This window comes from Berghia stephanieae, chromosome 11 (genome assembly GCF_034508935.2).
Source record: "Berghia stephanieae isolate SIO BIC M18660-M18661 chromosome 11, UCSD_Bste_1.3, whole genome shotgun sequence".
In the NCBI taxonomy this organism is placed as follows: Eukaryota; Metazoa; Mollusca; class Gastropoda; order Nudibranchia; family Aeolidiidae; genus Berghia; species Berghia stephanieae.
The window spans coordinates 16,327,801-16,350,682 of NC_088370.1; the positions used below are offsets into that span (position 1 = coordinate 16,327,801).

At 35.9% G+C, this 22,882-nt stretch overlaps 1 long non-coding RNA gene across 5 annotated transcripts in view; it reads left to right on the plus strand.

The window, feature by feature from the left end:
- Nucleotides 1–357: 357 nt before the first annotated feature.
- Nucleotides 358–22,882, plus strand: part of LOC144956777 (uncharacterized) — a 36,848-nt gene continuing 14,323 nt past the window's right edge. The window contains exons 1-4 of one of the 5 annotated variants that reach the window (XR_013642012.1): nt 397–488; nt 3,735–4,032; nt 12,315–12,406; nt 18,406–18,609. This is a non-coding gene — a long non-coding RNA (uncharacterized LOC144956777). Of the gene's footprint in view, nt 489–3,603; nt 4,033–12,314; nt 12,407–18,405; nt 18,610–22,882 lie in introns of all 5 variants that reach the window. The other 4 variants (XR_013642013.1, XR_013642014.1, XR_013642010.1 and 1 more) reach the window with 4 other exon arrangements.

Sequence of the window (22,882 nt, forward strand, 5' to 3'; positions counted from 1 at the left end):
CTATTCTTGTGTTGGTTTGGAGTGAATTTTGGGGGGAAATTCTAGAAATAGCTGGTAAGGAGAGAGTTAAAATGCTGGAATTATTTTCAACCCAAGCATGACAAAGTATCCAACTATTTAATTCAATACCTCCCTTTACGCCATTTTCACCAAAGATAGTCGCTGTGAGTAACAGCGATGCCCTTCGAGTTTCATTGGATTCCGAATGATTTACTGGTTATTTAACTTCCTTTTTGTTTAAAACGGTTATATTAATATGTATAAGTAACTAAATTAAAATAGATTTTATAACAATTCTATAGCTGGAAAACAGTATTCAGTCTCGGGTTTAAAGGGTTAATTTTAATGGGTTAGATCGAATAATCGGTCCATAATTTAGTCTATATTTTCTATTGAGGGAGGAGTACTTCCATTTATTTTCTCCGTGACGTTTTTTACAGTTCATTTTAGTTTGACAAGGTTGAAGATTTTTCAGTAAACTTTTGATGGTAAGGTTTTATACCAAAGTGTGTATATTTACAAGTCTGAAATCCAAATGTAATTATGGGCTTGTTTTTATGTTGTGGAATTTACAATATTCAATATTTTGTGTAGGTTTGAGACGACGTAAGCATATTTGTAGGTCTGATAACCAAAGATAAATATGGGCTTATTTTAACATTGTTGTAAAGGAATATATTCTGCGTTGGTTTGAGAGCATTTTCATTATATTATTAAAATACCACACCCATTTAGTTTATCAGACCTGCCAATAAGTATACGTTGATTTCAAACTTTAATTTGTTTTACAAATCTGAAACCTAAACGTAATTATTCGATAATATTTTGTGTTCGTTTGAGTCGATTCACGCCTATATATTGGTCAGATTCAGCGTGGGTTACGCAACTGGATGCGTGGGTTGACGGAGGCAGGAAGCAATAACAAACCCACATGGTTGCCATTACCTCCACCATCATTCTCGCTCACGGTTTGTGGAAAGCACTTCATTACAGGCACGTAATAGTGAATCTAGTTTTTGTTTTGAACATTTCTATTATTATTCTTTGTAAATTGACCCATATTAAAAGAAACATACAAACAAAAAAGGCATGACCAGTCACTAACAATGCCGTGTAGTGTGTAGACAGTAACACAGTACGGTGAACATGACTGACACTGACATTGGGGTCGGAATGTCGGAACCCATGAGTCGTTCGCAACTCTGCCTCACGTATTCATTTAATCAGTCAATTTAATTTTTATTAAGCTTGCGTAAAACATACAAACAAAAAAGACATGACCAGTCACTAACAATGCAGTGTAGTGTGTAGACAGTAACACGGTACGGTGAACATGAATGACACTGGGATCGGAATGTCGGAACCCAGTAGTCGTTCGCAACTCAGCCTCGCGTACTCATTTAATCAGTCAATTTAATTTTCATTTAGCTTGCCTATTCTTCAAGTTTATGTTATATTCACCTTTTCTATTTAAAAAGGGTAATCCAAACAGACCATAAACGATTTTATAATAAGCCGACTTCAACTTCCATCACACACGAACTTATTTTGGGTGTTTTTTTTTTTAACCAAACCGTTTGACTCAAATTAAAGCTTCGGCATTGGATAAGGAGCGAGGTCCCTGTTGCCATCTTGCTTAGTTTATACAGAGACTGGGTTGCCACCTTGGCTGTTCTTGATAAATAGTAAAATAGTACAACATTGTGCAATATGAGAGAGAGAGAGAGAGAGAAATTTTGAACAAAAAACGAATCTCTCTCTCATCCTCTCTCTCTCTCTCTCTCTCTCTCTCTCTCTCTCTCTCTCTCTTCCTATTTCATCTGTCACACTGTTTGACAATCTTCATCACCTGGCTCACTTGTACTTGTAATATCGGGTGTGAGGTAAAATTTTGAACAATTATTATTATTTATAAAATGCAGAATCTTTTCTAATAAACGGATATAATAGAGATTAATTCTAATCGAACAGTGGAACACAAAGGCAGAATTTGCGAACAATCTAACACATAAGTGTCGTGGTCTTATTTATAAAATGCAGAAACTTTGCAAATAAACGGATAGACTAGATGTTATTTCGATTCGAAAAGTGGAACACAATAGGAAAATTTGCGAATACCCAGTCCAGACATAAGCGTTATGGTCTTATTTATAAAGTGCAGAATCTTTGCAAATAAACGGATAAAATAGAGATTAATTCGATTCGAAAAGTGGAACACATAAGCAGAATTTGCGAATGCCCGGTCCAGACATAAGCGTTATGGTCTTATTTATAAAGTGCAGAATCTTTGCAAATAAACGGATAAAATAGAGATTAATTCGATTCGAAAAGTGGAACACATAAGCAGAATTTGCGAATGCCCAGTCCAGACATAAGCGTTATGGTCTTATTTATAAAGTGCAGAATCTTTGCAAATAAACGGATAAAATAGAGATTAATTCGATTCGAAAAGTGGAACACATAAGCAGAATTTGCGAATGCCCGGTCCAGACATAAGCGTTATGGTCTTATTTATAAAGTGCAGAATCTTTGCAAATAAACGGATAAAATAGAGATTAATTCGATTCGAAAAGTGGAACACATAAGCAGAATTTGCGAATGCCCGGTCCAGACATAAGCGTTATGGTCTTATTTATAAAGTGCAGAAACTTTGCAAATAAACGGATAGACTAGATGTTATTTCGATTCGAAAAGTGGAACACAATAGGAAAATTGGCGAATACCCAGTCCAGACATAAGCGTTATGGTCTTATTTATAAAGTGCAGAATCTTTTCAAATAAACGGATAAAATAGAGATTAATTCTAATCGAACAGTGGAACACAAAGGCAGAATTTGCGAACAATCTAACACATAAGTGTCGTGGTCTTATTTATAAAATGCAGAAACTTTGCAAGTAAACGGATAAGATAGAGATTAATTCGTTTCGAAAGTGGAATGCAAATGCAGAAGTTGTGAATACCCGGTCCAGGCATAAGCGTCATGGTCTTATTTATAAAGTGCAGAAACTTTGCAAATAAACGGATAAAATAGAGATTAATTCGATTCGAACAGTGGAACACATAAGCAGAATTTGCGAATGCCCGGTCCAGACATAAGCGTTATGGTCTTATTTATAAAGTGCAGAAACTTTGCAAATAAACGGATAGACTAGATGTTATTTCGATTCGAAAAGTGGAACACAATAGGAAAATTTGCGAATACCCAGTCCAGACATAAGCGTTATGGTCTTATTTATAAAGTGCAGAAACTTTGCAAATAAACGGATAAGATAGAGATTAATTCGATTCGAAAGTGGAATGCAAATGCAGAAGTTGTGAATACCCGGTCCAGACATAAGCGTTATGGTCTTATTTATAAAGTGCAGAAACTTTGCAAATAAACGGATAAGATAGAGATTAATTCGATTCGAAAGTGGAATGCAAATGCAGAAGTTGTGAATACCCGGTCCAGGCATAAGCGTCATGGTCTTGTTTAAATGAAACAATGCAGTTTAAAAAAATTTATGGTCATTGAGTAATTAAGCTAAATATGCGGAGTTCAAATAGATAACTTGATCTGTGAAATTTTTTATAATTAGCTGTTTTTATTCTCCATCATTTAGATTATGTGATTAAGTTTATAATTGAAATACAAACTTTTTCTCACTTATCAATGTTTTGCAATAAAGGAGAGTGTGAGTGAACCTGTGCAAAGAAAATTATTTGATAGAGTGATATTTATCATGCTTTTCAGTTTGTAGTTGAATTCTAGAATGGATTCTTTATAGTTCTCATTGATTGTATGTCAGTATGTCAGTCTTTAGGACACCGATTACCCTAATGCGGTCACAATTTACAATGTGACGGCCACAAGCCCGTTAAACGCAGAGTGGGGTATTGCTGTTTGCAAGTAATGCTATAGTTTTAATAGGATATCTGTCTCCTATTAAAATACATTCCTGTGTTGGATTTTGGATTAAATTCATGTCTTCTTCGGATTATGGGATATTTAATTTTCATGGATTGTGATTGTGATTTTCAAGACTTTTAATGTAAGTAAATGCCCAAATAGATATTTTTATTCATTTATTCTTTATTTTTATTTTTTTAGTTTAGTTTTGTTTTGTTTTGAAGCATTTATTATAAGAAATAATGTACATATGCACTTATACACCAAAGACTGCTTTCAACTGCTTATTATTATTATTATTATTATTATTATTATTATTATTATTATTATTATTATTATTATTATTATTATTATTATTATTATTATTATTATTATTATTATATTATTATATTATAATATATAATAATAATAATAATAATAATAATAATAATAATAATAATAATAATAATAATAATAATAATAATAATAATAATAATAATAATAATAATAATAATAATAAGTGCATTGAGTGAAATCCCAATCACGGTTGCCCAAATAAAACTGGCGCTAGAATCCCGACTACCTGTCTAAACGAATGTTGTTTGTACGATACATACTAACTACACGTTCAATATCGGGGGCAGAAAATATGCGTTTGGTTTTATGAAATTAAAACAGTAGTCCCACATTGTTCTTTGATGTTATTTGTGGTTGCATTTGCTTTGAAACTTACACATTATATTGTGTTACATTGTTTACAAAATATTTCTGGTACTCGTATGCATGTGTAGTCAACGGTCAATCGTGTTCTTTATTATTTTATTATTAATTTTGGCTTGGCATCTTACATATGTGAATTTGACAGGTTGTTATGGATGGTAATTACTCGTATAACATTAAGTGATTTTTAAACATTTTTACGGCGTTTTAAATGTCTTTCTTGCATTCATTGCCGAGCACCTCCACTTTTCTGTTACTATTTTAACGATCAGCTGATTTTCTCTTGCCTCCCCTTTAATTTCGCGGACTTTTTTCAGAACGAGGCGTGGGAGTGGCTAATAGGTCTGATAAGCGAACGCAATTTTTGAATTGATTCTATTATTGTTGTAATGGACAATACTTGGTGTTGATTTGTGGCAACGTGCATATATTTTTAGTTCTGATAACCAAACGTTATTATGGGCTTAATTTTTTAAATTGTTGTAATGCACAATGATATTTGTCGCGTATGTGCAGGAGAAGTGGTGAGTAGGTAAAGACAAATAGAAGTAAAATAGTTTCCCCCCGATACAGAAGTCACCTGGTGGCTCTTTCAACCTGTTATAGTTGGGTTAAGTTCCTGACAACACGACAGATAGTAATACAGTTTTAAGTTTACAGATGTGGCACGTGATATAGTGATAGTTCAGGTTCATAAGATAAGTATTAATCCCCGTTAAAGCAGAAATATTTTAATATAAATCAATAGAATAGCCTCAGACAATAGGGAATGAGATTAGCGGAAGAGTAGCGTCCCTTGATTGGACGTCACCCATAGTCTGTGACGTCACCGGCGGAAAAGTTATTAGAGAGAGAACGTCATGTTGGTTGTGCGCATGTGTCTCTCTCTAATAACTTTTCTGCCGGTGACGTCACAGACTATGGGTGACGTCCAATCAAGGGACGCTACTCTTCCGCTAATCTCATTCTCTATAACACGTTAACATATTTAAACAAAAGTATAATAATAGATTTTTAAATAATTAAAGTGTTCATTTTGCATTGAGGAAAACAGATAGTATCATATAGTCGTCTCTCAAAGTGCATAACAACATAATTTATAATTGATTTTTAAATCTTTGAGGCTTTTGTTTAGTTTTCCTTTGTTTATTTTTGTTCTGTTTGTTTGTATTATTTGTGACCCTCCGCCTCGAAACGGTATTATTATTATATATATATATTTTCAATTTTGGGATTTTGGTCCCCAATCATAGCTTATTTTATGCTTTAAAATTTGATACCAAATTTATAAATTCTGATTATTCATTGCCGAGACATGACCGTTTGAAATAGGGAGAGTGTAAAAACAAAGTTTTTAGAAAATCGACTTTGATTTGAGGCACCAATTTCACGCACAGTCAAATCAATGGGCAAAGATAACTCCTTCGATACGGGCATTGGAAATTTGGCGAGAATAGTAAAATTTTCAAAGACGTCAATTTTTAATTTGACTCACAGGAATTTCAGGTACCACTCGGAGGAATTTCAATGCCGTAAGAGGAATTTCCGCACACACAAAAAAGGGAATTTAGATGGTACTTGGTATCGTGTTTAAATATTGTATAGATCTAAATAGATAACTGATTAGAACTATATTATGATATATAAACACATTGCCAAATACAGCCCAAATGTTTCCTTATTTCAAATGAAGTAAAGCTCCAAATCCTAATAGTAGTGATTGTAATAATGGTGGTAGTGAGGATGATGTTGTGTTGGTGGTTGTAGTAGTAGCAGTAGTAGTAGTAGTAGTAGTAGTAGTAGTAGTAGTAGTAGTAGTAGTAGTAGTAGTAGTAGTAGACGATGTGATAATGGCTGTTGTTGTAGTAGTAGTAGTAGTAGTAGTAGTAGTAGTAGTAGTAGTAGTAGTAGTAGTAGTAGTAGTAGTAGTAGTAGTGGTAGTGATGATGATGTGGTGGTGGTGGTGCTGGTGGTTGTAGTTGTAGTAGTGGCTGTAGTTGTAGTAGTGGCTGTAGTTGTGGTAGTAGTGATGATGTGGTGTGGGTGGTTGTAGTAGCAGCAGTGATGATGTAGTGGTGATGGTTGTAGTAGTATTGATGATGTGGTGGTGGTGGTTGTAGTAGTAATGATGATGTAGTGGTGGTGGTGATTGCAGTAGTAGTGGTAATGATAATGATGTGGTGGTGATGGTTGTAGTAATAGTGGTCGTGATGAAAATGTGGTGGTGGTGATTGTAGTGTGTGTGTGTGTGTGTGTGTGTGTTTGAGAGAGAGAGAGAAAGAGAGAGAGAGAGAGAGAGAGAGAGAGAGAGAGGAGAGAGAGAGAGAGAGAGAGAGAGAGAGGAGAGAGAGAGAGAGAGAGAGAGAGAGAGAGAGAGATTTGAGCTAAATTTGTTTGAAGGGTTTTTACGGCGCTTGCAACACTGGTTGCTAGGGGTGGCGTTGTGGTGGTTGTAATAGTAGTTACAGGGATGGTGATGTGATGGTGGTAGTATATAACGATGATGTAATGGTGTTTGTATTTGTGGTGGCATGGATGGTGATGTGGTAGTTGTTGAAATAATGGTGGTAGGGATGGTGATGTGGTGATTGTTGCAATAGTGGAGGGGACGGTTATGGTTGTAGTAGTGGTGGTAGGGATGGTGATGTGGTGGTTATAGTAGTGGTGGTAGGGAAGGTGATGTGGTTATAGTAGTAGTGGTAGTGATGCTAGTAGTGGTGATGATGTGGTGGTGATGGTGGTTGTAATTGAAGTACTGGCAGTAGTGATGATGATGATGATGATGTGGTGGTGGTTGTAGTAGAAGAGGTAGTGATGATGATGTGGTGATGGTGGTGGTTGTAGTAGTAGTGGTAATGAAGTTGATGTGGTGGTGGTTATAGTAGTAGTGGTAGTGATGATAGTGTGGTGGTCATGGTGGTTGTAGAAGTAGTGGTAGTGATTGTGGTGGTTGTAGTAGTAGTGGTAATGATGATGGTATGGTGGTGATGGCTATTGCTGCAGTGGTAATGATGATGATGTGGTAGTGGTTGCAGTAGTAGTGGTAGTGATGGTTGTAGTAATAGTGATGATGATGTGGTGGTGATGGTGGTTGTGGTTGTAGTAGTAGCAATGGTAATGAAGATGATGTGGTGGTGGTGGTAGTAGTTACTGGAAAGTGGGGGGGGGGGGTAACCTTAGAACATCATTATCATCACCACTGCTACTACTACAACCACAACCACAATCACCACCACATCATCATCACTATCACTACAACCATCACTGCCACTACTACTGCAACCACCACCATGTCATCATCATCATTACCACTACAACAACAACCATCACCACCACATCATCATCACTACCACTACTACTACAACCACCATCATCACTATCACTACCTCTACAACCACCACACATCATCATCATTATCATCACCACCACTACTACTACAACCACCACCACCACCACCACCACCACATCAACTTCATTACCACTACTACTACAACCACCACCATCATCACATCATCATCACTACCTCTCCTACTACAACCACCATCACATCATCATCATCACTACTGCCAGTACTTCAACTACAACCACCATCACCACCAAGTCATCATCACTACTACTACAACCATCACTATCACTACTACTACTACTACAACCACATCACCTTCCCTACCACCACTTCTACAACAACCCCATCATCGTCTCCACCACTACTGCAACAATCACCACATCACCATCCCTACCACAACTATTACAACACCATCCATTCCACCACAACTACAACTACCATTACATCATCATCTCTACTACCACCATCACATCACCATCCCTGTGACTACTATTACAACCCACACAACGCCACCCCTACCACCACCAATACTACTGCAACCAGTGTTGCAAGCGCTGTAAAAACCCTTCAAACAAATTTAGCTCACCCTCTCTCTCTCTCTCTCTCTCTCTCTCTCTCTCTCTCTCTCTCCATCTTCACACAAACACACACATAAACACACACACGCGCGCACACACACACACACACACACATAAATAAATTGCGCTCACTGGATTAATTTTCATGTTCACCTTCCTGTACTTGCCAATAATAGCTATCACAAATACTTTAACCTTGAACTTAAACTTTTGCCTCGTTAGTTTTTCAAGTTCATGTCACTATCACTAGATGCACTTTAAGCACACACACACACACACACACACACATACACACTCTCTCTCTCTCTCTCCCAAACACACACACACACACTATAACCACCACCACCACCACATTTTCATCACGACCACTACTACTACAACTACCAGCACCACCACATCATCACTACCACTACTACTTCAACCATCACCACCACATCATTATCATTACCACTACTACTATAACCACCACCACCACATCATCATTACTACTACAACCGCCACCACCACATCATCATTACTACTACAACCACCACCACTACATCATCACTACTGCTACTACAACCACCCACACCACATCATCACTACTACTGCAACTACAGCCACTACTACAACTACAGCCACTACTACAACTACAGCCACTACTACAACTACAACCACCACCACCACCACCACCACCACCACATCATCATCACTACCACTACTACTACTACTACTACTACTACTACTACTACTACTACTACTACTACTACTACTACTACTACTACTACTACTACTACTACTACTACTACTACTACTACTACTACTACTACTACTACTACTACTACTTCTACTACTACTTCTACTACTACTCCTCCTCCTCCTCCTCATCCTCCTCCTCCTCCTCCTCCTCCTACTACTACTACTACTACTACTACTACTACTACTACTATACTAATACTACTACTACTACTACTACTACTACTACTACTACTACTACTACTACTACTACTACTACTACTACTACTACTACTACTACTACTACTACAACCACCAACAAAACAACATCCTCACTACCACCATTATTACAATCACTACCATTAGGATTTAGAGCTTTACTTCATTTGAAATAAGGAAACTTTGGGGCCGTATTTGGCAATGTGTTTATATATCATAATATAGCTCTAATCAGTTATCTATTTAGATCTATACAATATTTAAACACGATACCAAATACCATCTAAATTCCCTTTTTTTGTGTGTGCGGAAATTCCTCTTTCGGCATTGAACTTCCTCCGAGTGGTACCTGAAATTCCTGTGAGTCAAATTAAAAATTGACGTCTTTGAAAATTTTACTATTCTCGCCAAATTTCCAATGCCCGTATCAAAGGAGTTATCTTTGCCCATTGATTTGATTGTGCGTGAAAATGGTGCCTCACATTAAAGTCGATTTTCTCAAAACTTGGTTTTTACACTCTCTCTACTTCAAACGGTCATATCTCAGCAATGAATAATCAGAATTTTATAAATTTGGTATCACACTTTAAAGCGTAAAATAAGCTATGATTGGGTACCAAAATCCTAAAATTGAAAAATCCGACTTAATACCGTTCCGAGGAGGAGGGTCACATATTTGCCATAATATTATCGAGGATTTGGGTCGTCATTCTCACTTTAATTCCATCTGTACTGCCATTTTGCATCTCGGCTTTGCGTAAACTTATATATATTATAATGTAAACCCTCTACGACGAGGCCATGAGAGTAAGAACGTGTCCGATTTGTAGATGATCGGGAACCCGGTCTTCTTTATCCTGGGCGACGACCGAGCCAATGTGATTATGCATATTGTTTTGGACGTTTGAAGGTGTGGAGGTGTGTGCCCATGAGTAAGGCATAATACGTCAAATTCTGGGCACCGGTTGCGAATCCCTCTTACTGCGTCTTCTATCCCCCTATATCTGTTTTCCAACTTGCTATCTGTCTTTGTCTTGGATTGAGATTACTTGGTTTTGTCCTGACCCTGGCCGGAGTTCTTGGCTGGGAGGGAAACAGTCAAATGCATAGTTATTGTTTTGGACGATGATATTTTTTCCCTTGTAAATCATCTCTCTTTTATGCACGGTATTATGTTTTATTTACATATTCTATATGATTTGTAAACATTTGAGTGTATTCCTCTTAGTGGGGACTTGTACTGGTGTCTGGATGAGACTTCCAGGTGATCTCAAACTAAGTACACTGATGGTGTGCTCTTGGAATCTACATCGGTTTCCTATTTGAACCAATTCCCCTTTGTCTTTAAAAAAATTTTTTTTTTTACTGTAGGAACGCTTTAGAGTCGAACATTATCATATTATATGTAATTTGATCACTGATGACAATAAAAAGAACAGATAATGGAAAAGAAAATGTCAAGCATGCGAATAGAATTATCTTTTGTTATCTACTGTCGAGGTGTCTGTTTATCTCCAGTCATGCGTGGATCGATTATTACAGTAAGATTGGCGAATTTCCATCATAGGTTTTGAATATAGACGAACAAAAGAGAAGAGAAGAAAAAAAAGCACAAATTTATGCACACTAAATTTGCAAGCTTTTATGTAACTTAGAAGATTAAATGTGCACAATATCAAATAAATATGCATAATGAACCTCAATGTCAAATCGATATTATATCAGAATGGTCCAGATGCTGGAAGTTCAACTTTAATCCTGGGTGGGGTTCCTGACCGCCCATAGTGGGCAGGGAGGTACTTACTGAGTCTTCTATCCCCCTATATCTGTTTTCCAACTAGCTTTCTGTCTGTGTCTTGGAATGGGATTACTTGGTTTTATCCTGGCCCTGACCGGATGCCCTTGCTGAGGGGGAAACAGTCAAATTTATAGTTAGTTTTGGGAGATGATATTTTTTTCCTTGTAAATCATCTCTCTGTTATGTAATGTATTATGTTTTGCTTGCATATTATATATGATTTGTAAACATTTGAGAGTATTCCTGTTAGTGGGGACCTGTACTTGTGATTGGATGAGACTTTTAGGGGATCTCAAACTAAGTACTTCCATAGTTTGCTCTTGGAATCTGTATCTGTTCCCTACTTGATCCAATTCCCCTTTGTCTTCCCTTTTCTTGGGTGCTTTAATTGTAATTCTAGAACTGTTTACTATCCCATTGTCTTCCTTTTTACTGGTGCTGATATAACCTTAATGTGTTACAAGCGCCGTAAAACCCTTAAAAACAAAACAAACAAAAACGAATCCCTCTTAGTTTTCCATCCCGTAGGGATCCAGCGCACGCATAGAGATAAGGAAGAGAAAAGCTTTGAAGTCAAGTATACAGTTTTGAGGCGACATCTCAAGTATTATAAGAGAAGTCCTTTTGAGCCATTAGGTCCATAGAACAGGAGGAGTTTATCCCGGTGTCTATAGTTGAAAAGGACAATAGCAATTAATTGCTACCCTTTGGATAGGACTATATTCTATCGCAAAGTACTTTTCATCAGATCTAATAAACCTAGCTACCCAACACTGCTGAGTGGAGACAGTGTTCGGGGAAAAATCTCGACTTCACCCGGAATCCATCTCGGTCCCTTTGCTTGTGAAGCGAGTGTTCTACAAATTGAGCTTTCTGAACCCCTACAAGTGTTTTTAGTTAAACATAAAATCCAGTTTTAATCATAATGTTCACCCCGGCATTGTACCACGTCAAGACGATTGGTTACATATAAAAATCACGTTGTATGTTTGTTTGTTTGTTTGTTCTTTTTTTCCTGCTTTCTTAAAACATTTTTGTTATTGTTTACTTTTTATATATTTTCCAACAAGAATGACTGGCCCAACAATGTGGGTTCATTATCTTCTGCTTCTACTACTTAGCCTGGTGGTGACTCTGGAGGCTGGCAGTCGCAATCAAGAACGTAAACAGTCATTATCATCATCATCATCATCATCATCATCATCATCATCATCATCATCATCATCATCATCATCATCATCATCATCAATATTTTTATCATCATCATCATCATCATCATTATCATCATCAGCATCATCATCATCATCATCATCATCAATATTTTTATCATCATCATCATCATCATCAATATTTTTATCATCATCATCATCATCATCATTTTTATCATCATCATCATCATCATCATCATCATCATCATCATCATCATCATCATCATCATCATCATCAATATTCTTATCATCATCATCATCATCATCATCATCATCATCATCATCATCATCATCATGGTGGCAAGGAGGAGAGGAGCGGGCGGGGAGGTTAGTGCGAAATTTAACTCACAGCATCAATATGACGGAATGAACTAAGTGATAAAAAATGTGAAGTCAAAATGGTTAGAGTCGTGACCTATCGTCTCATAATGGAATGAACTAAATAACGTAAAATGTGTACCGTAGTCAAAATGGTTAGATTCGTGACCTATCGTCTCATAACGGGCAAAGGTTATAATATAGACTGTGGGCCACAGTGAATCCCCATTAACCCCTTACCCCATTCCCGAGGGAATTTTGTCATTGTGTTTTTTAAAAATAGTTCAGATGTTGACGTATACAAAACAACGTGTTATACAATTAATTACAAACTGTCATATTAACGGAGTTATCGCCCCTTAAAGGTAAGAAGTGCAAACTAAAATATTTTGTTTGTTGGAAAGAGATACAAGTTTTGTTTTAAATGGACTACTCTTGTGATTCAAGTAAATAAGATAACTGTATCTGGCTTACCTTCCACAAAATCGATTATTTGGGCTATCATTTAAACAAAAACAATTTTGTGATAATACGAGCTTGATATGACCTAATTTTTTTCAAAATACGAATTTCTTTTTTCTGGTTTAAGCAGATTTGGGAATAGTTAAGCCGATTGTTTCCAAATCAAAGCCTGAAAGTTAGCTCTCTTAAAGTGAAGGGTAGATTAGCCTACTTGTTTGCAAGGTGGCGTTTTGGTGAGGTCAACTTCTGCTGAGTTTGACAAAATGATTTATTTCTCTTAAAGTTCTGCCTTATTTATCATAATGTCCTTAGTTAACACAACTGTATGAGGCTTTTCCTTATAAAATTCACACAACAGCCTCTTTGTAGATTGGTCTGCTCCACACAGGTGTTTTGATGAACCAAGTCTAGCGAAGACAGTAATAAGTCGGGGGTCTTTTTTCACAATTTTCAGAGGACTTACTTTTCCTTTGCCTGCAAAGCAGCTGGTGGCATCTGAGCCTGTATAATCACGGGGACCTAGAATTGCATCAACCAGACAGGGAGGCATTGATGAAGTTAACTGGGATATATTCATCTGGCATCTGTTGTTTCCCATACTGATATCAACAATCACAGCTTTATAAATAGCTATGGTTAAAGATACCAGGACGAGAAAGACGTCAATGTCAGGGGATTTGAAGACGATTCTGTCAGTTGAGAGCTGTCTTGAAATAAAAAAGTTCAAAGTCTAAAGTTCAAAGTTTATTCAATCTTAGGCTTTCGCCAATAAAACAATAAACTATGCAAAACGATTCGGGTACTTGCTTCTCGTTGTGACATAATGGGTCTGGCATGGATCTTTAAGTGACAGATTTCCCATCAGCACTTGTCAAAATTTTACACCTGTCCTCTCAAAATAATACAGCTCTTTGTTTTGTAAACACGGAGCCTGGGAATCGGGTTTTCTTTCTGCAAGAGTTAAACTTATCCTCGTCATTGGCTAAAATACCTTTCCAATTTGAAGGAATTTTCATGGCTGGTCCATTAAAAATCAAAGGGTTGTTTGAACTACATCTTCTTTCTCGTTCAGAGCTTTTTATAGGGTTTTGATATGAATGTGTCAGTAACGAAATGTACAGATTGTTTTTCAATCTAATCCAATCCGAAAAAGTTGCAGCTTCATGTGATGAAGATTGACGCAACTAGGTGTGGCGGAGTGGCATTGACGTAACATCTATCTGGTGGTTTTAAATCGGTCGAGATAACTATAGAATATTGTCGGGTTATTGGTTGCTCTGACATTTTCCTGGATGCTGTTCCCTGCGCGAATGGTACTGGAGAAGAACGACTGTTTGTGCGCATTGATTCTGGAACATGGCAGAGCATATGCATTTTCTTTTCTTCCGTGCTTTTTCAACGTGTTCATAAGAATTGTGGTGGTTCAATATCGGCATTTAAACAGCATATTGAGCTTTCGCGTCTTTTATCGTTCAATAAGTGGGGTCCAGTTTAAACGCTCCATCATGACTTTTACACCGTGTTGTCGGTTGTAGTCATTACAGACAAATCCACAGGCTTTTCTTTGAATCATATTTATCTTATTGATCGATGTTGATGTAATGGGGTTCCATATGCTGCTGCTGTATTTTAAAACAGGTCTTACAAATACCTTGTAGCACTTTTCTGTCACTCTTGTGCGGCACGATGATAGGGTCCGACGTAGAAAGCTCAGGGTGTTATTGGCTTCGATGCATATCTATTAAGTACGTGGGTTCCTTCTTAACTTGTCGTTGATTGTTATACGCAGGTAATCAGCTTTTGCTTCAGTTGTGCGGTCTAGTGGTATGACACTCGCTTTCGGATGGGAAGGTCCTGGGTTCGAGCCTCGCGCTCGACGCATAGTTGAGTCCTTGGAAAAGGCTCTTTACTTACATTCTCTCACCGTAGTTAGGTGTAAAATGAGTACCTGGCCGTTAACAGCGTTGTCTTTGTCCGAAAAATTGTAATATCGCCTAACAGGCGTCGTGTCCCGTCCTAGATGTTAAATGTTGATGTTGACCAGGGACCTTTGTAAAGCTCTTTGAGCACATTTAGTGGATATTGCGCTATATAAAGTTCAATTTTTAAATGTTTAAAAAAAATCAGCCTTTGCTTCAGTTTTCAATTTTTCATTGTTTGGGGGTTGTAAATAATTGTGGTTCGCACGACCGATATCGCCGATAGCCATGTTGCACGCCAGACACAGTCGTGTTTCGTTCGAATTGCATCATGATGTTGCAGTGGATTATATGTTCTAGGAGTTTGCATGATATTGTCGTAAGGAACACAGGTCTGTAGCTTTCTGGGTTGGTCCTTTCTAATTTTTTAATACTTAATTACTTATTTATCCGAACCAGCGACCACCTAAGCTCTAGCCCATCGGTCTTGTGCCATGACGTAGAAGTTAGTTCTCCCTTTTTAAAGATTGGTGTTATTTGCGCATGTTTCTAGTCATCTGGAATTTATCCATGGTCCAACGATGTGGAACAGGCATGTATAAATTGGTATAAATTCTTTTGCAAACGTCTTGATGCATTTGCGGACAGCCCATCCGGTCCTGTTGCTATATATTCATTCAGGTTTTGCATCAGTTTTAGTACGCCTTGCTCTGTAACTGTAACTTCAATCTCATCTATTCGTTCAATTTGCTTGCCTGACAGTTTGCCATTTGACGTAACCTTTTGGGTCGGAAAATACAGACAAAAATTGATGGTTTAAGACATTTGCTTTTGTTTCTGGGTCTTGTCTGAGCATTGCTTTTTCGTTTTTAAAAATTTAATAAGTACTGTCTTCTCTGTACTTTTGTGAAGGACCATAACTCTTTGTTATCTGTAACATCAGATCTCATTTCATTCACACATTCTGTGTACGCTTTTCTACATTGCTTTTGGGCTGCAGTTTTAACCCTCTCCTTACCAACTATAGGAAAATCGTCACATTCGTTAAGATACAACTGATAATTTTCTTATTCAAATTTCTCTTGTACATCATAAAACATAAAGAAAATGAACAGTGTGTCGTAGAGCATGCTTTGCTAAAGAAACTATGTATGGCAAGAACTTACTGCTGTTGTGTTTGAGTGATAACATAATCTATATTTGTGTTAGTTGGGTGCGAAGTTTTGGGAAAATCCTGAAAATGGCTGGTAAGGAGAGAGTTAATTTATTTATACACTTTGTTTTTTTTTTCTAGGTGGAAATTCTTTGATTTTTTTGGTAGGTACCACCTTTTCTTTTTTCTCAACAACCTTTTGCGTCAATTCAAATTCAAGTCTTGTGGTGAATTCTGTTGGGAATTTTCCATTGATGATTGTAAGCACCTTCTGTTTTACACATTCCCATAATTTAGTTATACCCATCGTTTTATAACGATGTCTTAAAAAACTACAAAATCTTCGTATTTCAAATTTAATGTTTGATATATGCCATTTTATCATTTTGAGAAAATAGCTCTCAAACTCCGTATTTTCTTCTTAGAGTATTTTAGAAAATTGACAAAAATATTCATAAAATATTTAATTATACTGCCTTCTACCCAAAACTAACGTTCTGCAATTCTACATTTGACAATTAATACTGTAAAGTGCTGCTGATCACGTATGTGGAAGTTGAACGCTATGTGAGTAACTTCTTCTTCTTCTTCTTCTTCTTCTTTCTTTTTTTCTTATTATTATTATTATTATTATTTATTATTATTATTATTATTATTATTATTATATTTTTATTATTATTATGACGACGACGACGATGACGACGACGACGACGATGATGATGATAATGATGATGATGAGTATTATTATTATGATTATTATTATGATTATGATTATTATCATTCTTCTTCTTCTTCTTCTTCTTCTTCTTCTTCTTCTCTTCTTCTTCTTCTTCATATAATAATAATAATAATAATAATAATAATAATAATAATAATAATAATAATAATAATATTATATTATTTATTATTATTATTATTATTATTATATATTATTATTATTATTTTATTATTATTATTATTATTTTATTATTATTATTATTATTATTATTATTATTATTATTATTATTATATTATTATTATTATATTCTTGTTCTTATTATTCTTCTTCTTCTTATTATTATTATTGACAAAGTCCATCTCTGTTCTCCCCCCCCCCCCAACCCCCAATTCTTCTTTTTTTTTTAATGTATTTTTTCAAGGGCCGTGTCTCACGAAGAGGCATCGGAATTTATATTTCACGCGGGTTTTGAATTGTCATTACTTCTACTTCCTGCCGATTGTCTCACAGTCTAATAATCTTTATTAAAGAAATTAGCTACAAAGTCATTATGGTCAGAATTTGTCGCATTTTTGGATGGTGAAGGATCAAAAATGACTCTTTTCAATATAGTCATATATTTATTTACTCGTTTTATAAGTTAAGCTTAAAACTCTAATTTGAGTGTCTTCTTTCGCACGACATGATAGTCTAGATTTATGACATGACTGGTCCCAATTTGGATCTTTAGATTTAATTCTACAGTGTATTGTAATATTAATCCTCTCCTGACCACCCATATAATCATTACGATCCAGCCAATATTTTTCTCATTTTGATTTCTTTTGTACATCATAATATTTGTACAAAAATGTTTGCTATAGTTTAACTATGTTAACACTGTGCTGAAAATCTCGTTTATCAGAAAAAAAAAATGTATAACAAGAAGTAACAGCTTTTGTGACTGAGTGAAAAAAAAAAAAATTGTATATAGGTCGTGTGTGAAGTTTTGGGTACAATCCGGAAAAATGGCCGGTAAGGAGAGAATTAATGGGTTTCTGTTTTTCTTCTTCTTCTTGTGCGGCTATGTGGTTCTGTGGTATGACACTCGCTTTCGAATCGGAAGGTCCTGGGTTCGAGCCTCGCTCGGGGCATAGTTGAGTCCTTGGAGAAGGCTCTTTACTCACATTCTCTCACCGGACTAAGGTGTAAAACGAGTACCTGGCCGTTAACAGCGTTGTCTCTGTCCGAAAAAATTATAACATCGCCTAACAGGCGTCATGTCCCATCCTAAATGTTAAATGTTGCTGTTGGCCCTTGTAAAGCGCTTTGAGCACATTTATTGGATATTGCGCTATATAAAAGCTCTTTTTTTTTTCTTCTATTATCTGTCATATTTAACAGTCAGCATTGGACTAGAGAACGATTGCCCTGGACAACCCTTAACAGGGACTAAGACGATAAACTGCACATGCTTTCTGTTGCATGATCCGGCAGACCAAATAAAATCGCTGAGGTGGGAGACCCCAGAAGGCAATAGTACTAATGTCACTCTCGTGTCAGGAACAACGAGGTCTACGGTAAAGATAGAGTACGCCATCGATTATCGTGAGTATTTAATCCAAAGATAGATTTAATATAATGTGTTGTCTATCGCTTCAAAGATTTAAAGTTAAAAAACCCTTTAAAAATATAATGTGTTGTCTATCGCTTCAAAGATGTAAAGTTAAAAAACCCTTTAAAAATATAATGTGTTGTCTATCGCTTCAAAGATGTAAAGTTAAAAAACCCTTTAAAAATATGATGTGTTGTCTATCGCTTCAAAGATGTAAAGTTAAAAAACCCTTTAAAAATAAAATGGATAATTACATTATAATAAAAATAGTAAAAATTTCTTTTAGAAGTAAAACGGCGAGTCTCAGTAGATTGGGATGGGTAGCCCTACCATGTCTGAGGAAATAATTCGAATGAATAAGGTCCGTAACTTGAACTCGAGTGTTTTGTTTATTGGTTTCCGTTGTTTGTGTTCCGGTCTGTCTGTTGCTAACTTAACGGATACCAATCAACAAACACTCAAGTTCAAGCTTTGGACTTTTTCGAATCCCTGCCGACCGACGATAAGCAAATAAAGGAGCAGGAAAACAATTGTCCGGGTTAAAAGAAATTTAGTCTTTTTACCTTTTATAATCATCATCATTGCCTTTTTCACCCTGGGTCAGGGTATAGGCCACAGACCAACTGTTTCCATCCTTCTCTATCCTGGGCTAACTTTTTTTTTTTTTTATCTCATTCCAGGTCTTGCCACTTTTCTGTATATCAGCTTCTTTAATTCTTCTCCATGTTCCTCGTGGCCTTCCCCTTGATCTTCTGCCCTGAGGGTTCCAGTCCAATACGTTCTTTGTTATAGTGGAGTCATTCTTTCTAAGCGTGTGTCCAGTCCACCTCCATCGTCTTCTTCCTCTTTCCTCTCCCACTGGTTTCTGCTGTGTTCTTTTCCACACTTCTTCATTTTTTATTCTATCCATCCATTTTATTCTGAGTAGCTTACGTATGCACCTGTTTAAGAAAATCTGTACCCTCCTTATACATGCCTGTGATTCGTTCCAAGTTTCACATCCATACAGTAGGACAGACTTCACGTTTGAGTTGAAAAGTCTTAGCTTTTGTCGAAGGGAGATATCTTTAGTTCTCCAAACTTTGTTCAAAGATGTGAATGCAGCCTGTGCCTTTCCTATTCGTGCTTTCACCTCTGCTTCCGTGCCTGCATCCTTGTCAATTATACTTCCGAGATAGCAGAAAGTGTCTATATCTTTGAGTTCTTGATCTTTTACTTTGATCTGCTCCCTTTGACGCGTACCTATCCTCAAGACCTTTGACTTTGCAGAGTGAATTCTTAGACCAATTGATTCCGAGAGGTACCTTTTATAATAATATTATATTATTATTTGTATTATTATTTATTATCATACTTCTTTTACGGGTACTTCTATGTCAAATCTACTTTCCGTTGTGCTTTATGAAAAAGATGTGAGAGTTAATTTTGATTCATTTTTGAATTTTGATGTAGATATTGATTATTGTATTAGCCGTGCAAACAGAATGATGGGAATAATATATAGAACCTTAATAAGACTTTTTGTATTTGTATAAATCGCTCGTTCGACCAATTATAGAATATGGAAATTGCACCTGGAGCCCATTATATAAAAGTATATTTATATATATTATTATTATATTAGTATTGAAAGTGTACAGAGGAGAGCTACCAAAAAGATTTATGCCATACAGAATTTATCTTATAAGGAAAGGTTAGAATTTCATGACTACCAAGTTTGAAATATAGAAGAATTCGTAGGGATTTAATCCAGGTTTAAAGATTAGTACATGGTCTGGATGGGATAGACTTTTCTGATTATTTTTTCATATTCTAATATTACTTTTACTAGAGGGGACACGTTTAAGATTTTTGTCACTAGATGCAAAACAAACAACATAAGACAAAACTGGTTCGGTATTCCTATTGTCCATAAATGGAACAATTTGAAATTTGAAACAAAGAATGCAAAATCTATGGATTATTTCAAGGTGTTAGTAGACAGGGAATTATATGATGAGAGATTTATATATGGCGAATGATGCTTGTTTGCACTGCTGTTGACATGCCTTTCAATCTTGTATGTAAATATTATGCATTGCTACCTTATTATAGTTATCTTCTATATGTATGGATGTACGAGTGTGTATGTATGTATGTGTGTGTGTGTGTGTGTGTGTGTGTGTGTGTTGATGTTCTTTGCATGTCAAGGTTAAAGATATATGTTTGTACATCACACATACATGAGTAGGTTTAAGCTGTTATACTATCTTTACCACGTGTATCATTATTGTAATCTTTTAATCAATTTAATATTAAGGGCATTCAAGAGAGTTTATCCTATATCGCCCTATATCATATGTTTAAAAAATATTCTTATATAAAATTTATAATATTTTATGCTGTAACAATTATTATTGAGCAACCCATAAACTTCAAGTACCTACCAACACACAAGCATAGCAGGCCGTTCAAGGAAAAGGAGCTTGTTCAATAAAGATGATAAGTTGATCAACTCACAATTATGATTCAAGTTTTAAATAAAAGTTGAACTCAATTTCTGTTGTCTTAATAGACAATACATTTTTTGACTTCGTAAGAGAACTCCTCGGAGCTTTTTATTTGGACAAGAGGAATAGTTTCTGCATTTAATATCGTATATACTTCGCACCCTTATCGTAGAAATTTCCCCAATGTTCAGAGTTGAAAATGTTTAATATAAATTTTAAGAAATTGGTTGTCTTCAAAATAATTAGAGGAGCCACTAATTGGTATCAATTCAATATAAGTACTCCCACCTCATTGTCATACTCGCTAACCGGAAGGTTGACACACAACCCACGTGCTAAAATATGATAACGTCTGTTTTCGATTGGAGTTAGCGAAACAAATATGATTTTTCGTTAATATCATCACAATGTCTAATCAATTTCATAATACAAGCAACTCCTCTTCATGCCAATTGTTCACAGCATGAACAATTTCGTGACGATTGGCCCAGTGGTTTCGGAGACTTAGTCTTACAAAAATCCAATTTGCCAAATTATATATAATAAGTTTGCTTTTATCCTTCTCAACATATGGCGTCTTCCATGTTTCTCTCGGTCTATATATATATATATATATATATATATATATATATATATATATATATATATATATATATATATATATAAGATATGATAAGATAAAATAAGTTAAGACGAACTTTATCTATTCACTTCTGGAAATGTACATTGGTTATTTGCCATAGACTAATGAATTTATAACAAATAATTAAGCAAATATATTATAATTAAAAGGAAACACAATGCCATAGAAGTAAACCAGGATAAAGCTTAACAAAAAGTCATCTCTCATACCTCCCAAATTCTCTCTCTCTCTCTCTCTCTTCTCTGTCTCTCTCTCTCTCTGTTTCGTTCACTCGTCACTCCTTCACACACACACACACACACACACACACAAACACACACACACACACACACTCACAAACAAACAAATACACGTTTTGCTTCTTTCGTATCACTCTAATGTCGTACCTTTTTATTCTCTATAATTACATATTCACACCCACTTTTCGCCCATTCGTATTGTCCTCGATCTCCATCTTAATGCCACCTCCTCGAGGTAGAGGGAACAAAGGGATTTTTAAAACGTCCTGTTCTGGATTTTAAAATTATCACACTGCCTGATCTAGCTGGTTTTATATTCAAAATATATAAAATGTTGCTTATATTTCAAGATGTTCAAAGCTATTTTATAGGAATATCCTTCATAGAGGATATTTTGTGTAGACAGGGTGGACTGCACAATACTTTTGGCTCTTCTTACAATTTTATCTATTCTTTCCCTAACCCCTGCAGTGATGGCCCGCCCCAGCACCTGATTCCAAATGTTATGATATTTTGAACTATCGTGGGCTTTCTTTTGTAACGGGAAAAGAATTTAGCTTTCAAAGAAAAAATACAAATAATCTAGAACTAAGCTTTGAACAAATCTTATTCAAATGTAAATGTCAATTCATCTTGCCGTCAATGGTAAATCCTAGATATCTATAGAAAAAAAAACAATTTCCACAAATTGACTCTCAACTTCCAGGGGCACCATGTGATCCCTGTCTAGTCGAAAATCAATCATTATCTCCTTCGATTTTTGAACATTAAGTAATAGAAAATTATCCATACACCAGTCTACAAATTTTGCCACCTCCTCCAAGCAAGCAGACCCTGAATCACGAACAAAACACTGAACAACTAAGTCGTCTGCAAACCCAACAATTCCGGTAGT